Below are 14,254 nucleotides of genomic sequence, written 5' to 3'. Positions count from 1 at the left end.
CCTATAGTCTAAAAACAGTAAGATGCTGATGAAAGAAGTCAAAGACATAAAGAGATGGAAAGATATACCATGTTTGTGGATTGGAAGAACTAACATTGTCAAAATAACTATGCTGCCCAAGAAAATGTACAGATTCAGTGCAATCCCTATCAAATTATCAATGGCATTTTTTCACAGAACTAGAACAAACTAGAAAAAAATTTTGAGTTTGCCTCAAAATTTGTACAGAGACACAAAATATCCTGAATAGCCACAGTAATCTTGAAAAAAAAACAGGAACTGGAAGAATCAGGCTTCCTGATTTCAGACTATACTACAAAGCTATAGTCATCAAAACAATATGGTTCAGGCACAAAAACAAAAATAGAGATCAACAAGAGGACAGAAAACCTATAAATAAGCCCATGCACCTATGGTCAATTAATCTATGACAAAGAAGGCAAGACTACACAATGCTGGAAAGACAGATCCTTCAACAGATGGTGCTGGGAAACCTGTAGACAGCCACATGTTAAAAAAAAGAAAAAATAGAAATCATCCTTTGAATGTTGTTCTTTTCCTGGGCTAATGATATGTGGTACTATACTCTCATGATGAGGCTAGACAGCAGCAGCTCCCAGTCAGCCTCACCATCATGAAGGTAAACAACCAATACAGTGTCAACCACTTTGTACCAAACCATCCTGTTTTTCACTTTCAGTACAATATTCAATAAATTACATAAGATATTCTACACTATATTGTAAAATTGGCTTTGTGTTCGATGAGTTTGCCTAACTACAGGCTAATGTAAGTATTCTGAGCACATTTAAAATAGGCTAGTCTAATCTGTGATATTCAATAGGTGTGTGGGAGTGTGCTCACTCTCTTCAGTTGGGTCCAACTCTTTGCCACCCTATGGACTGTAGCCCGCCAAGCTCCTCTGTATATGGGATTCTCCAGGCAAAAATACTGGAGTGGGTTGCCATGCCCTACTCCAGGAGATCTTCCTGATCCAGGCATTGAACCCGTATCTCCTGCATCTCCTGCATAGAAGGAGGATTCCTTACCACTAAGCCACCAAAAAAAAAAAGCCCATTCAATAGATGAGGTTGTATTAAATGAATTTTTGACTTACAGTATTTTCAGCTTATGATGGGTTTATTAAGATATAACCCCATCATGAGTTGAGGAAATGTCTCTCTATTCTCTAATCAGCTCCTTTTTGTGTCTGATGTTTATAGATTTTTCAGTTTCTTCCATTACTGCTGCATATCATCAGAAACTTCTGCTTCTAATATTCTGTGTTGCCAGAAGCTAGATACCCATACCCAAAAGAACTGAGTCAATTCAGAGTTAAAGAGCTCTGAATGAAACCTTGGGCCTACCTATATACTTGAGAGCATGAACTTTGTGGTGTTTGTGCTCTGTGACGGGTTGCTAGCCTCCTGCTGTGTTCCAGATGCTAACAATGACGGTTAAATAAACTCTAGTTCAAGAAATATCAATGTTATTATAGTTGTATCTGGAGTCTTGGCCTCTTTATCCTTTCCCAACAGATATTTAATACATTTATATTTTTAACAAATACTGTAAGTATGTGGACTTAAAAAAAAACCTACAAAATAAAAACATGAGTATTTTGTTTCAAAAGCTAAGCTTTCTCCTCCTTCTCTCTTGGATACTTTAGCTGCCCTAAGAATTATTATTGTATACTTCAGCCATGCCTCTTTCCTTGTGTTTATTTTGTCTGGAAACTATTAAAATAACTTATTTAAATCATACATATATACAGGGAACTATACTCAATATCCTGTGATAAACTATAATGGAAAAGAATATGAAAAATATATAACAGAATCACTTTGCTGTATAGGAGAAATTAACACAAAATTGTAAATCAACTATACTTCAATAAAAGTTCAATATATATATATAAAAGTCAGGCATACATAAATTTGTGATTAATTCCACAAAACCTTCTAAATAGGTATGTCATGTTTCCATTAAATGTCACTACAAATCTAGCAATTTTATAGGTGTCATTATTCACATATCAAAAAGAATCAAAATTTTATTTTATAAATATATTCTATGTTTAAATGTTCCACTTAATTTTTTTTCCACTTAATTTTTTAAAATTTATTTTTCATTGAAGGAGAATTGCCTTACAGAATTTTGCTATTTTCTGTCAAACCTCAATATGAATCAGCCATGGGTATACATATATCCCCTCCCTTTTGAACCTTACTCCCATCTCCCTCCCCATCCCACCCCAAATGTGTCACTTAATTTGATTAAGGCTTGTAATAGCAAGAAATGGTGGCAAATAATTTTATAGTGATTTCTTCATCTTTTTTAGCGTTTTTAACTAGAAAAACAATTCAGGAACTCAGTGTCACTTGAACAAATCACTACAATGAACAGAGATTAATCACTGTGTCTGTTGTAAATTAAACTGTTTATCCAGAGACATTTAGGGTGACTGAAGTAGAAAGATGAAAGTGTTTCCAGCTAAACTCAATTATATACAAATTACAGAGAGATTGTATGGAAAGCAATAAAGGTTCTGACTTTAATCTCAAAAAGAAAGAAAACAAATTTCAGTAAGAACAGAGTCTTGATTTGATAAGGGAAGAGGGCTAAGCTTTTGCTAGAAAAATAAATGATAAAGTTTGTATATATATATTATTAGTTTGTTTCACTTGTTTTATTAAGAATATCTACTTAGTATTTTCTGCTGCAGGATAGAGTAGTCTGTGCAGATAATTTACAGAATATATTTCTTAACTTCTGTCATTATAATTGATTTATATTGTTTAAAATCTTATGATCACTGCTAAGGTCTATGTGTACATTACATGTATTTAAACTCTGTGGCAATAGATTACGTTTTTGCTTCTTTCTCAACATTTCCTATACTTAACCATTTTTTTTAAGGCTATGGCAGTTTTTCTTCTGTTTGGGCCATTTGGGGTGTTTTGTTTTTCCTCAAACTTTGTTCATGTTGTCCAGTCACTCAGTCGTGTCTGATTCTCTGTGAACCCATGGACTGCAGCACGCCAGGCTTCCCTATCCTTCACTATCTCCTGGAGTTTGCTCAAATTCATCAAGTCAATGATGCCATCCAACCCTCTCATTCTCTTGTGGCACCATTCTCCTCATACATAGTATAGCCATAAACATCTTTGTGTCAATGTCTTGACTTTTTCTTTGCTTAGTTCCTTGGAGTATGTTCACCAAAGTAAAATTTCCAGGGCAGGAAGTATATTCAGCTTAATATCACTTATTATATCTTTCCAGAAAGATTTGGCTAAACTTACAGAGCTTTCAGCATTGTACCTGTTTCTCAATATACCTGCCATCATCATTTTACTATTATTTATTTTTTGCTGTTTTTGTCATTTTTATTTCAATTTCATTTATTGAAGCTGTGATACGTGAAAGAAGTGAAAGTGTTAGTCTCTCAGTCATGTCCAACTTTGCAACCCTAAGGACTATAGCCCGCCAGGCTCCTCTACCCATGGAATTCTCCAGGCAAGAATACTGGAGTGGGTTGCCATTCCCTTCTCCAGGGGATCTTCCCAACCCAGGGATCAAACTCACCTCTCCTGTACTGCAGGCTGTTTCCTGCACTGCAGGCTGTTTCCTGCACTGCAGGCTGTTTCCTGCACTGCAGGCTGTCTTTACCATCTGAGACACCAGGTCTTAAACAAAATACACCAAGAAACTACTGCAAAGTAATATGTTCTCATTTTGTCATTCAGTAAACACTTACTGAGCATGTGCTATGTGCAAAGCACTGTGCTGGTCTAGACATATAAAGATAAAAGTAACTCCCTACCCTCATTGACTATGCCAAAGCCTTTGACTGTGTAGATCACAATAAACTGTGGAAAATTCTGAAAGAGATGGGAATACCAGATCACCTGACCTGCCTCTTGAGAAAATCTGTATGCATGTCAGGAAGCAACAGTTAGAACTGGACATGGAACAACAGACTGGTTCCAAATAGGAAAAGGAGTACGTCAGGGTTGTATATTGTCACCCCACTTATTTAACTTACATGCAGAGTACATCATGAGAAACGCTGGGCTGGAGGAAGCACAAGCTGGAATCAAGATTGCCAGGAGAAATATCAATAAACTCAGATATGCAGATGACACCACCCTTATGGCAGAAAGTGAAGAACTAAAGAGCCTCTTGATGAAAGTGAAAGAGGAGAGTGAAGAAGTTGGCTTAAAGCTCAACATTCAAAAAACTAAGATCATGGCATCTGGTCCCATCACTTCATGGCAAATAGATGGGGACACAGTGGAAACAGTGACAGATTTTATTTTGGGGGGCTCCAAAATCACTGCAGATGGTGACTGCAGCCACGAAATTAAAAAGACGCTTACTCCTTGGAAGGAAAGTTACGATCAACCTAGACAGCATATTGAAAGAGACATTACTTTGCCAACAAAGGTCCGTCTAGTCAAAGCTATGGTTTTTCAGTAGTCACGTATGGATGTGAAAGTTGGGACTATAAAGAAAGCTGAGCACAGAAGAATTGATGCTTTTGAACCATGGTGTTGGAGAAGACTCTTGAGAGTTACTGCAAGAAACAACCAGTCCATCCTAAAGATCAGTCTTGGGTGTTCATTGGAAGGACTGATGTTGAAGCTGAAACTCCAATACTTTGGCCACCTGATGCGAAGAGCTGACTCATTTGAAAAGACCCTGATGCTTGGAAAGATTGAGGGCAGGAGGAGAAAGGGATGACAGAGGATAAGATGGTTGGATGGCATCACCAACACAATGGACATGGGTTTGGGTGAACTCTGGGAGTTGGTGATGGACAGGGAGTCCTGGCGTACTGCAGTTCATGGGGTTGCAAAGAGTTGGACACGACTGAGTGACTGAACTGAACTGAACAAGGTCTTATAGACTAGATTGTGGCATAGGGCCAGAGAGTTCACACAGCCTTGAGACTGAACACTGAAAGTATACTGCTGGCCCTGCCAGATGAAAGCAAACTGCTTCTGACAGTCTTTGTTAAAAAGTGTACAGAAAAAAAAAAAAAATCCATCAGATTAACAGCTGCAACAATATACCAAAAATTGTATTGATCTGCTACAGGAATGAAACCACACCTGTAGAGCAGTTCCAATTAGACTTATCACCTGATTAAGTTTATAGAAATCCACTCTCACTCTGTAAAATCTATCTGCCTTCTGGCCAGAGGCAAAATGAATAAAGATGTTGTCGAAATCACCACCCTCGCACCTTTATAGTTATTGCTGGTGACACTAAGCTCTACAGTCTCTCTGGGAATATAATATTGCTTTGGTAACAGAAGCATTTAGAATGGTTTATACTTCACATTCCCTTCCATAAAAGCCTTTACTCCACAGGTCAGAGAACCCATGTGAGAATTCTGATAGTTACTGAGTATGTCTGTTTCAATTACACATTCCATCGCTGAGGAAATAACATAAGGTAGGTTCAGGAACACACCAGACCAACTGTGAAATAGACCCACAGCATACCTCCACTGATCTGACCACAAACTCCTAGTTTGCCTGGTAGAACATACTAGTTCTCCAGGCATTAGTGTCAATTCAGAACCAATATTTAACAGTGTCCCATAAATATGATTATTTCCCTCTTCCTTTTACACAAGCAACCTACTGAACAGTCACAGGTTCCTTGGGGAAGACTAGGGAGGATATGTAGTATTAGCATTTGGGGCTGTGAAACAGGGTCTGTCCTTAAGGAGATCTGACCACTTTACTGCAGGGACTTTGGGTCTGTGAGCTGACTCAAATTCGGGAATTGGTTGAGGGGCCATGGCTCTCTACTGTGATGATTCGAGTCAAACTTTTGCTCAGCAAATCTAGAGCTTTTCAGCTTACATGCTGCTCACCACTTGAAACTCTAGGTACATGATAATGAACTAGCCAATATCAAAGATCATTTTGGCTTAGACTATGCTGATTACTACTTTGGCTTTGCTGCCCATTACAGTAATCATACTTTCCTTGTCTTTGCCAAATAAATGCTGCCACTTTACCCCGGCCAATCTATAATCTCATCATTCCCACTGAATTCAGGAAGCCCTGAAATTGCCACTGTCATTTCTGGCTTACAGAAAATCATTACCATAGATCTCTTCAAGGAGGCCAGGGCTCACTTCACAAATGTATTTCTCACAGCTTTGCAGAAGGAAGGAGATTTTAGCAGGTGGATGAGCAGGAAAAAGATGGCTCTGGGGTACAGAATCTGCCTGCCATTGCAGGAGACCCAGGTTCAATGCCTGGGTCAGGGGTATGTCCCCTGGAGGAGGAAATGGCAGCCCCCTCCACTATTCTTGCCTGGGAAATCTCTTAAGACAGAGGACCCCAGCGGGTTATAGTCTACAGTGTTGCAAGGAGTTGGTCACAACTGAGCACACACACACACAGAGGACACACGAGCAGGATAAATCAAATTTAACATTCCAGTCTCCCTACGGCTTTGGATACCTTCTTATATGGCAAAGTTTCTCAATCTCAACACTATGACATTTTGGACTGGATTATTCCTTGTTACGGAGGACTGTCTGTCCGGTGCATTTTAGTAAGTTCAACAGTAACCCTGGCCTCTACCCGCTAGATTCCAACGGTACCCATCCCACCCCACACTGTGATAACCAAATTATTTCCAGACATTGCCAGATTCCCCTGGGCAACACAATGACACCAGTAAAGAAGAATCACTGCTCTACCATGGAAGTATACTAAGGAAGTTCTGGTATTTCAGCTTCTTTAAGCGGAGACTACCTTTTGGTCCAAGTTTCAGTCATTTTCAGACAGATCAAAGGACTTTTTCTCCTGGCAAAGGAGTGTCTGTAAGATATTGGGGCTCAAGGACCCATTTTCACTGAAATCTGCCCATTCATCCCCATCTCAATTTTCAGAGTCCTACTCCTTCCAAAGCAATGACCTAAACTTTAACACAAGAGGTTATGAGGCTGGGAATTTGATTTGTGTTGTAATTAATCACTTACAAGATTAGCCTCTGTGTATATTTTTCAAAAGTATCAATCTCATGGTTAAGGAGTTAATAGTTTCTTTTTGGAATGTCATAAAACTTTCAGGTCCCTCACACAAACTTAAGCTAGGAATTAAGAGCCATGAACCCAGGGACTTCCCTGGTGGTCCAGTGGCTAAGACTCTGAGTTTCCAATGAAGGCAGCCTGGGCTTGATACCTGGTCAGGGAATTAGATCCCACATGGTTCAAGTGAGACCTGGTGTGTGAGGTAGCATTTAACAGGAGGCTTCCTGTGTGCTGTTTCCTACCTCTCTTGAGCCCTCTGTTCCTTATCAGTCCACGTTGGGTGAGAGGAGCAGGCAAGCCCCTCCCAGGACAGAGATCAAAGAGATGGGATGCTTGCATAGGATTTCCTTCATTAGCTTTTCCATACGGTGAAAAGTAACTATTTATGACCCTCTTTTCATATGGATAGCCTTTTGGCCTTATGTCCTCTATTGCTCCTTGCTTCCTTGGTAAACTTGTAAAGTCTGGTCTCTTGATCTTTATCTAAAGAAGCTACTGATAACTATACTCTTACAGAATCCAATAAAGCACCTTTGCTCCATCAGAGCTTGGGTCCCCGTATCTTTCTTTCTTTCTTTCTCTCTCTCTCCCCCTCTTTCTCTCTATCTATTTCTGGCTGATTCCCTGGAGCATGAAAGCCAGCTATATAACCCAGGAAATACTAGCCTCTTTCCTTCTTTCACTCTCTCATTGTCGACTCCGGGCCACCAGGTTCCGGTCCAATAAAGGACCAACACTGGTGCACCTTAATAAAGAAATAAAATTGCTTCTCAAAAACAACCCATGAACCATATAGTTTCCCCAAGGTCTCCAGCACACTTATAAGTAACCAACTGTAGTATACTCCTTATTTCCACTAAATGTTCTATGGCAGTAAAAACTTGATCACCCAAAGCCTTGCTTTCTATAGGCACCTGATTAAGGGTACCTGCAAAGTGACAATTTTTTTAATGTTTTGCTAATGCATGCCATGTACTGCCAGCATACTCTTTGCCACTGGAGTTGGGGGAAAGGCCATTAACACCTTATATCAGATCAAGAGAATCCCAGATAACCCAGAACCGATCCTCGGAGTTATGTTCCTCCGGAAGCTTCTAATACCAAATTCTGTTTCAGTCTGTTCAGTCAGATAAGCAAAACTACTAGTTGTTTTGGTTGTTGTTAAACTGTCAAGTTGGGTCCAATTCTTTTGCAATCTCATCAACTGTAGCCAGGCTCCTCTCTCCATGGGATTTCCCAGGCAAGAATACTGAAGTGGGTTGCCATTTCCTTCTAAAACTACTAGCAGTGACATATAAAAAGAGATTTATTATAAAGATATGACCTCAAGCAATTTGGGGAGCTGGTTAAACAGTCCGTTTTAGGCTGTTGGTTGTTTTTCTAATCCTGGTACCTGAAGTTAACAAGGCAGCAATTGAGAAAGAAAAAGAAACTAGAATCTGCAAGGATGAACTGGAACTTACAAAGACAGGTGGAAACTTGAGTGAGAGTCTTGCTGACTCTAACTTTGATGGCATGACCTTTAGGAAAAGCTGGCAGACTCTATCATGGAGCTAATTCACACCTGGCCCATGAGGAGATCCACAAGCAACTGAAGGATCTGTGGACCTGACTGCTGCCCAACAACAGTGAGGTGAGCCAGCAGATAAACACCACACACAAACTGTAATAGCACCACTCCGTACCAAGCCTTCCAAGTGCAAAAAGAATTTGGCAGTTGCTGCTTCACATTTCGGAGAAGGCAATGGCAATCCACTCCAGTACTCTTGCCTGGAAAATCCCATGGACGGAGGAGCCTGGTGGGCTGCAGTCCATAGGGTCGCTAGGAGTCGGACACAACTGAGCGACTTCACTTTCACTTTTCACTTTCATGCATTGGAGAAGGAAATGGCAACCCACTTCAGTATTCTTGCCTGGAGAATCCAAGGGACAGGGAAGCCCGGTGGGCTGCCGTCTATGGGGTTGCACAGAGTCAGACACGACTGAAGTGACTTAGCAGCAGCAGCAGCTTCACCTTTCACCTTCAAATCTCAAGCAAAATGCCACTCATGGGCAAGCTAACCCATAACTCTGCAGAGAAGGCAATTCTGGAAAACACAGTAACAGGTTAGCTAAACTGACATAAAACAAATCCCCTGATAGATTAACATGGCTGCTAGCTAAGGGGTAACAAGATGAAGTGAGCCGCTGAAGGGTTTAAACAGGGGCGTGAAATAGAATAGCAGTGAAGAAAGATGCCTGCTGGGGGGTTTCCCTGGCAGTTCGGTGGTTAAACTTCCAATACAGGGGGCATGGGTTCAATCCCTGGTCAGTGGGAATTAAGATCCTGCATACCACACTGCAGAGCCAAAACCAAATCTAAAAAGCTTTACCAGTAGTAGGCTGACTATAGTACATTTACGTGGTTTACAACTGCACATTTTGAGGGGCATGCTCAACACTTATTTTTTAATTTTAATTGGCGGCTAATTACTTTATAACATTGTGGTGGTTTTTGCCATACATTGACATGAATCAGGCATGGGTGTACATGTGTTCCCCATCCTGAACCCCCCTCCCACCTCCCTCCCCATCCCATCCCTCAAGGGTCATCCCAGTGCACCAGCCCTGAGCACCCTGTCTCATGCATCAAACCTGGACTGGCGATCTATTTCACATAGGATAATATATATGTTTCAATGCTATTCTCTCAAATCATCCCACCCTCGCCTTCTCTGCCACAGAGTCCAAAAGTCTGTTCTTTACATCTGTGTCTCTTATGCTGTCTCGCATATAGGGTCATCGTAACCATCTTTTTTAAATTCCATATATATGCGTTAAGATACTGTATTGGTGTTTTTCTTTCTGACTTACTTCACTCTGTATAATAGGCTCATTTCATCCACCTCATTAAAACTGATTCAAATGCATTCTTTTTAATAGCTGAGTAATATTCCATTGTGTATATGTACCACAGTTTTCTTATCCATTTGTCTGCCGATGGACATCTACGTTGCTTCCATGTCCTGGCTATTGTAAACAGCCAACACATTTATTTACATACACCTACCTATTGGAGGCAGAAACCTCACATATAATATAATCTATATATAGGTCTCACACTCAGAAGACAGATCTAACTTGCTTACCAGTGAAGCCACAGGTGTGAACGAGGTGAGAAAAGGGTTGGGATCAGAGCTCTGGGGAACACCTACACTTAAGAAGTAGTGTGGGTGTGGAGTCAGTCGTGTCCAACTTTTTGCAACTCTATGGACTGTAGCCCACCAGAAATTTTCTGTCTATGGAATTTTCCAGGCAAGAATACTGGGTTGGTCCAAGTGGGTTGCCATTTCCTACTCCAGGGGATCTTCCTGAATTAGGGATTGAACCTGCGTCTCCTGCATTGGAAGGCAGATTCTTTACCACTGCGCCACCTATAAAGCCTTAAGAGGTAGGCAAAAGGATAATAACTGTGTCTAATAAACACAGGGAAATGAGCCATATAACTTCTCTTTGAACCCGAGAATGTTATTTCCATAGATACCACAATGATTCAAGTTTAAACATTTTTTGGCTTGAATTTTATGCATCTTTGACAATTACTTACAGTACTATTTCATTAGAAAATTATGCAGACATCTGCCTCATTTTGCTATCTGATTGGGATGAAAACAATGAACTTTCTGACACTTTAGACTCTGTGTACTCTGTAGTTATTAACAAGAAGTGTCATAAATAAAGCAGAAGGAAAATGAAGCAAAGGTTTAGACAACCTAAGATAGCTGATGCCTTGACAACTGTTATGGAATGTAGTTTAAATCTGCTGCTCCCTATCTTGCTTTGGGTATGAACATTTGCTGACTTCCCTGGAATTCACTGAATCAGCTCTTCCTCATGCTATCTTTCCAGGCCCTCCCTGCTTTCTGCAGGGCCCTGGGACCTCATCCATGAAGAAGATGTATGTACACCTGTCTCATCTGCCTAAACACAGCTAATTCACCCACTCAGTGGTAAATCCCTAGAATCAGGGATTATGATCCATTCACTTTCCTTTTTATCAGAATACCAAGTACAATACTGAGAACAATACTGAATAGATGTTTGCTAAGTAGAAGTGCTTACTGTTTTTATCTCAAGATCTTGCCAAATCTTCCCACTTTCCCTTCTAATATTTTAAAATTCAAACTTTAGGGTAGCATAGTAACACATCATAAACTCAGATTTATACTTATCCTAAAGGGCTCTTGGGAGCAGGCAGTGGCGCCCCACTCCAGTACTCATGCCTGGAAAACCCCACGGACAGAGGAGCCTGGTAGGCTGCAGTCCATGGGGTCACTAAGAGTCGCACACAACTGAGCAACTTCACTTTCACTTTTCACTTTCATGCATTGGAGAAGGAAATGGCAACTCACTAGTATTCTTTCCTGGAGAATCCCAGGGACAGGGGAGCCTGGTGGGCTGCCATCTATGGGGTCACACAGAGTAGGACACGACGAAGTGACTTAGCAGCAAAGGGCTCTTAGATTTTTTTTTCTTCCCCAGTTCTGGAGTCAGCTGTATGATCCAAGCCAAAAAAATAATAAGATAGAGGATGTTTGCTTTCAATTGTTTTAGAAAAAATACAAGTGATGAAATCCAGTGTTTGTATCCTATCCATACTCTATTGATATACAACTTTTTGCTTATAGGTGTTCTCTACTCTATAAGGATTACAAAAAATGAAGCCACATATAAGAAAAATAAGAAGTCTTCTGAAAAGTACTTACAAAAAATGAATTTTCAATATGTAGCAAATTATACTGCAGAAATTCCAGTCAGAATTCTCACAGCCTTCAATTTTTTAAGACGTTGATTTCCAAATCAACTATCATAAATAGTCAACTCAAAAATACCTTTGTTGATGTCCTTTAGAACCTTGGACATGATTTTCTGATTTTTAAAATTTTTATTTTCTAGTTAACAGCAGAAAAATAATCTATATTATGCCAAATCAATCTGAAAACTAGGAGTTATCTACGGTTACAGAAAAATTTTCACTATCCATATTAGACATGACGCTCTATTCAGCACTAATTCTCTCCAAACAGGGCAGGGTAATTGAGGCTTTCATAAACTCCTTTTTAGAATGGGCAAAAATTACATCAGAAGCGAATGAATGGCCATGTTGTTATTTAAATTTGGTTCAGCTGGGAGGCCGAGTGTGGGAGTGTACCAGACAAGCAGAGGGACACACGCAGGTTAGCGCGCTGCCTGGGGCTCAGTGAAACTAAAAAAAAAAAAAAAAATGGCTCACCACTGTGCACGTCACTCTTATACACAAACCTGACTAATTTACCACAAACATAAATGTCTAACATTTAAATATTTGTGTATTCATCTTTATACTTCTCGAAAGTATTTCTGGGAGTACAGAAGTAAACTCCAAAAAAAAAAAAAATTCCCTTTTACCTCAAATGGCAGTGTTGTGGGAGTGGAAAGATTTAGTCCATTTGTGCTACTGCTAATCTGGTACGATACTGCAGAAAACACAAGAAACAAAGAAGATAATAAATGTGAAGTATACCCGAGGCCTCAAGCTCCTCTGTAAGCCTAGGGTTCTAAAAACTAGTTCCATCTTGTTGAAGTCATAACTGCTATGCCTCAGATTTATTGTGACTCCAGGCCTGGGAAAGAAATGTGCTTAGTCACTCAGTCGTGTTCGACTAGTTGTGACCCCATGGACTGTATAGCCTGCCAGGCGCTTCTGGGAAAGAAAACCAAAGGAAAAAAAAAGTACCCACTGAGATAAAATCAAGAATGCCAAGGTAAAAAACAAAAAGTGCACTAAAATGCATGTAATATGATCTGTGGTGATGATCTCCTCCTCTTTATGTTTTCTGTAGTGGAGAAATACGCTGACTGGAAGGTCAATTCTAATATTTCGGGAAGGGAAAGATGCAACAATATTGAAAATATATCTGCATTCTAGACATTAACTCATTATTCTGTGATTATATACACTCTTCTCTACTGGCTCAGGGTAATTATTTTTAAAGTTGCCATCTGTACCTACTATGAGGCTCTTCAAGTGCCACCAACAAACAGACATGTTTCAGTCAACACTGTCCTCTTTAGAAAACAGGCGAGGAAAGAATGCAACTACGCTTCTTCACTAGAGTAAACATTCCAGTAGGTGGCTCTAATATGTTCCATGAAATCAGGAAATTTTAAGCCCTCTGGAATAGAAATGTCATCCTTCATGTTGATTACACAATGAAGATACTTCTAATCAGAGTACCAGAAAGATCCCCCTCTCCCAAAACATGCTCAGCATTAAAAACAGATGAACTGAAGTGTTAACTCAGAAATGGACTCTTCTCAAAACCCAAAAGATCCCAGAACTTTGTGATAATCTTACTCTGAAAGTACTAATGTATTTATTGCTTGAAAAAAGCAATGAAAAATATTAAAAGTAGCTATACATAAGAGCTCAAAAATTATGCTTAAATTAAAATGTAAAATCATTTATGGAGAAAAGTATGCAGGAAGCCCATTTACCCACATTAGCTTGGCCAAACAGGGGAGGTCATTGAGGGAAGACCCTATAAACAGATACAAACCTGAATTTGTACAATATTTCTGGGACAAAGGCTCAGTGTTTAGTATCATGTTTAAAATTGAGGCTATTTTTATCAGCTGCTATAACCTCTGATGCCTCCCTGACTATTGGGTATGCTCTGACTACTTTTTTATTAGGCCAGCACACAGATAGCAGCAGCTGTTCAGTAACTACTATTCAATTGCATTTTTCTGACATCCTGGATATATACTATCAGAGTATCCTTTCACAAATTGACTCCATAGTGTTAAACCTCAGAAACTGAGTGAGTATATGAATCTAGGTTAATCTTAAGATTGAATATATTGGGACTTCCCCTTGTGGTCCAGTGGTTAAGACTCTGCACTTCCACTGCAGGGGTCGGGGGGCGTGAGTTCAATCCCTGATGGGGAAATCCCATATTCCACACAGTGGGGTCAAAAAAGGGGGGAGACTGATTATATTATTTTCTATATAAGCATAAGGAATGATTAAATATTAACTTAGCAAAAACGTTTGTCCAAGACTTACTGTTAGACATCAGTCTCCTCCACTGGTTTTAGCATGATTCGGCTTGTTTTATTATGCAGTTTTCCGATTACAGGAGTTGTATGACCTGAGAGGTAAACTGATAAATT

Source organism: Odocoileus virginianus, chromosome 24, assembly GCF_023699985.2.
Source record: "Odocoileus virginianus isolate 20LAN1187 ecotype Illinois chromosome 24, Ovbor_1.2, whole genome shotgun sequence".
Classification (NCBI taxonomy): domain Eukaryota; kingdom Metazoa; phylum Chordata; class Mammalia; order Artiodactyla; family Cervidae; genus Odocoileus; species Odocoileus virginianus.
The sequence above is the reverse complement of the archived record's forward strand: the minus strand, read 5'-3'. Positions refer to the sequence as shown.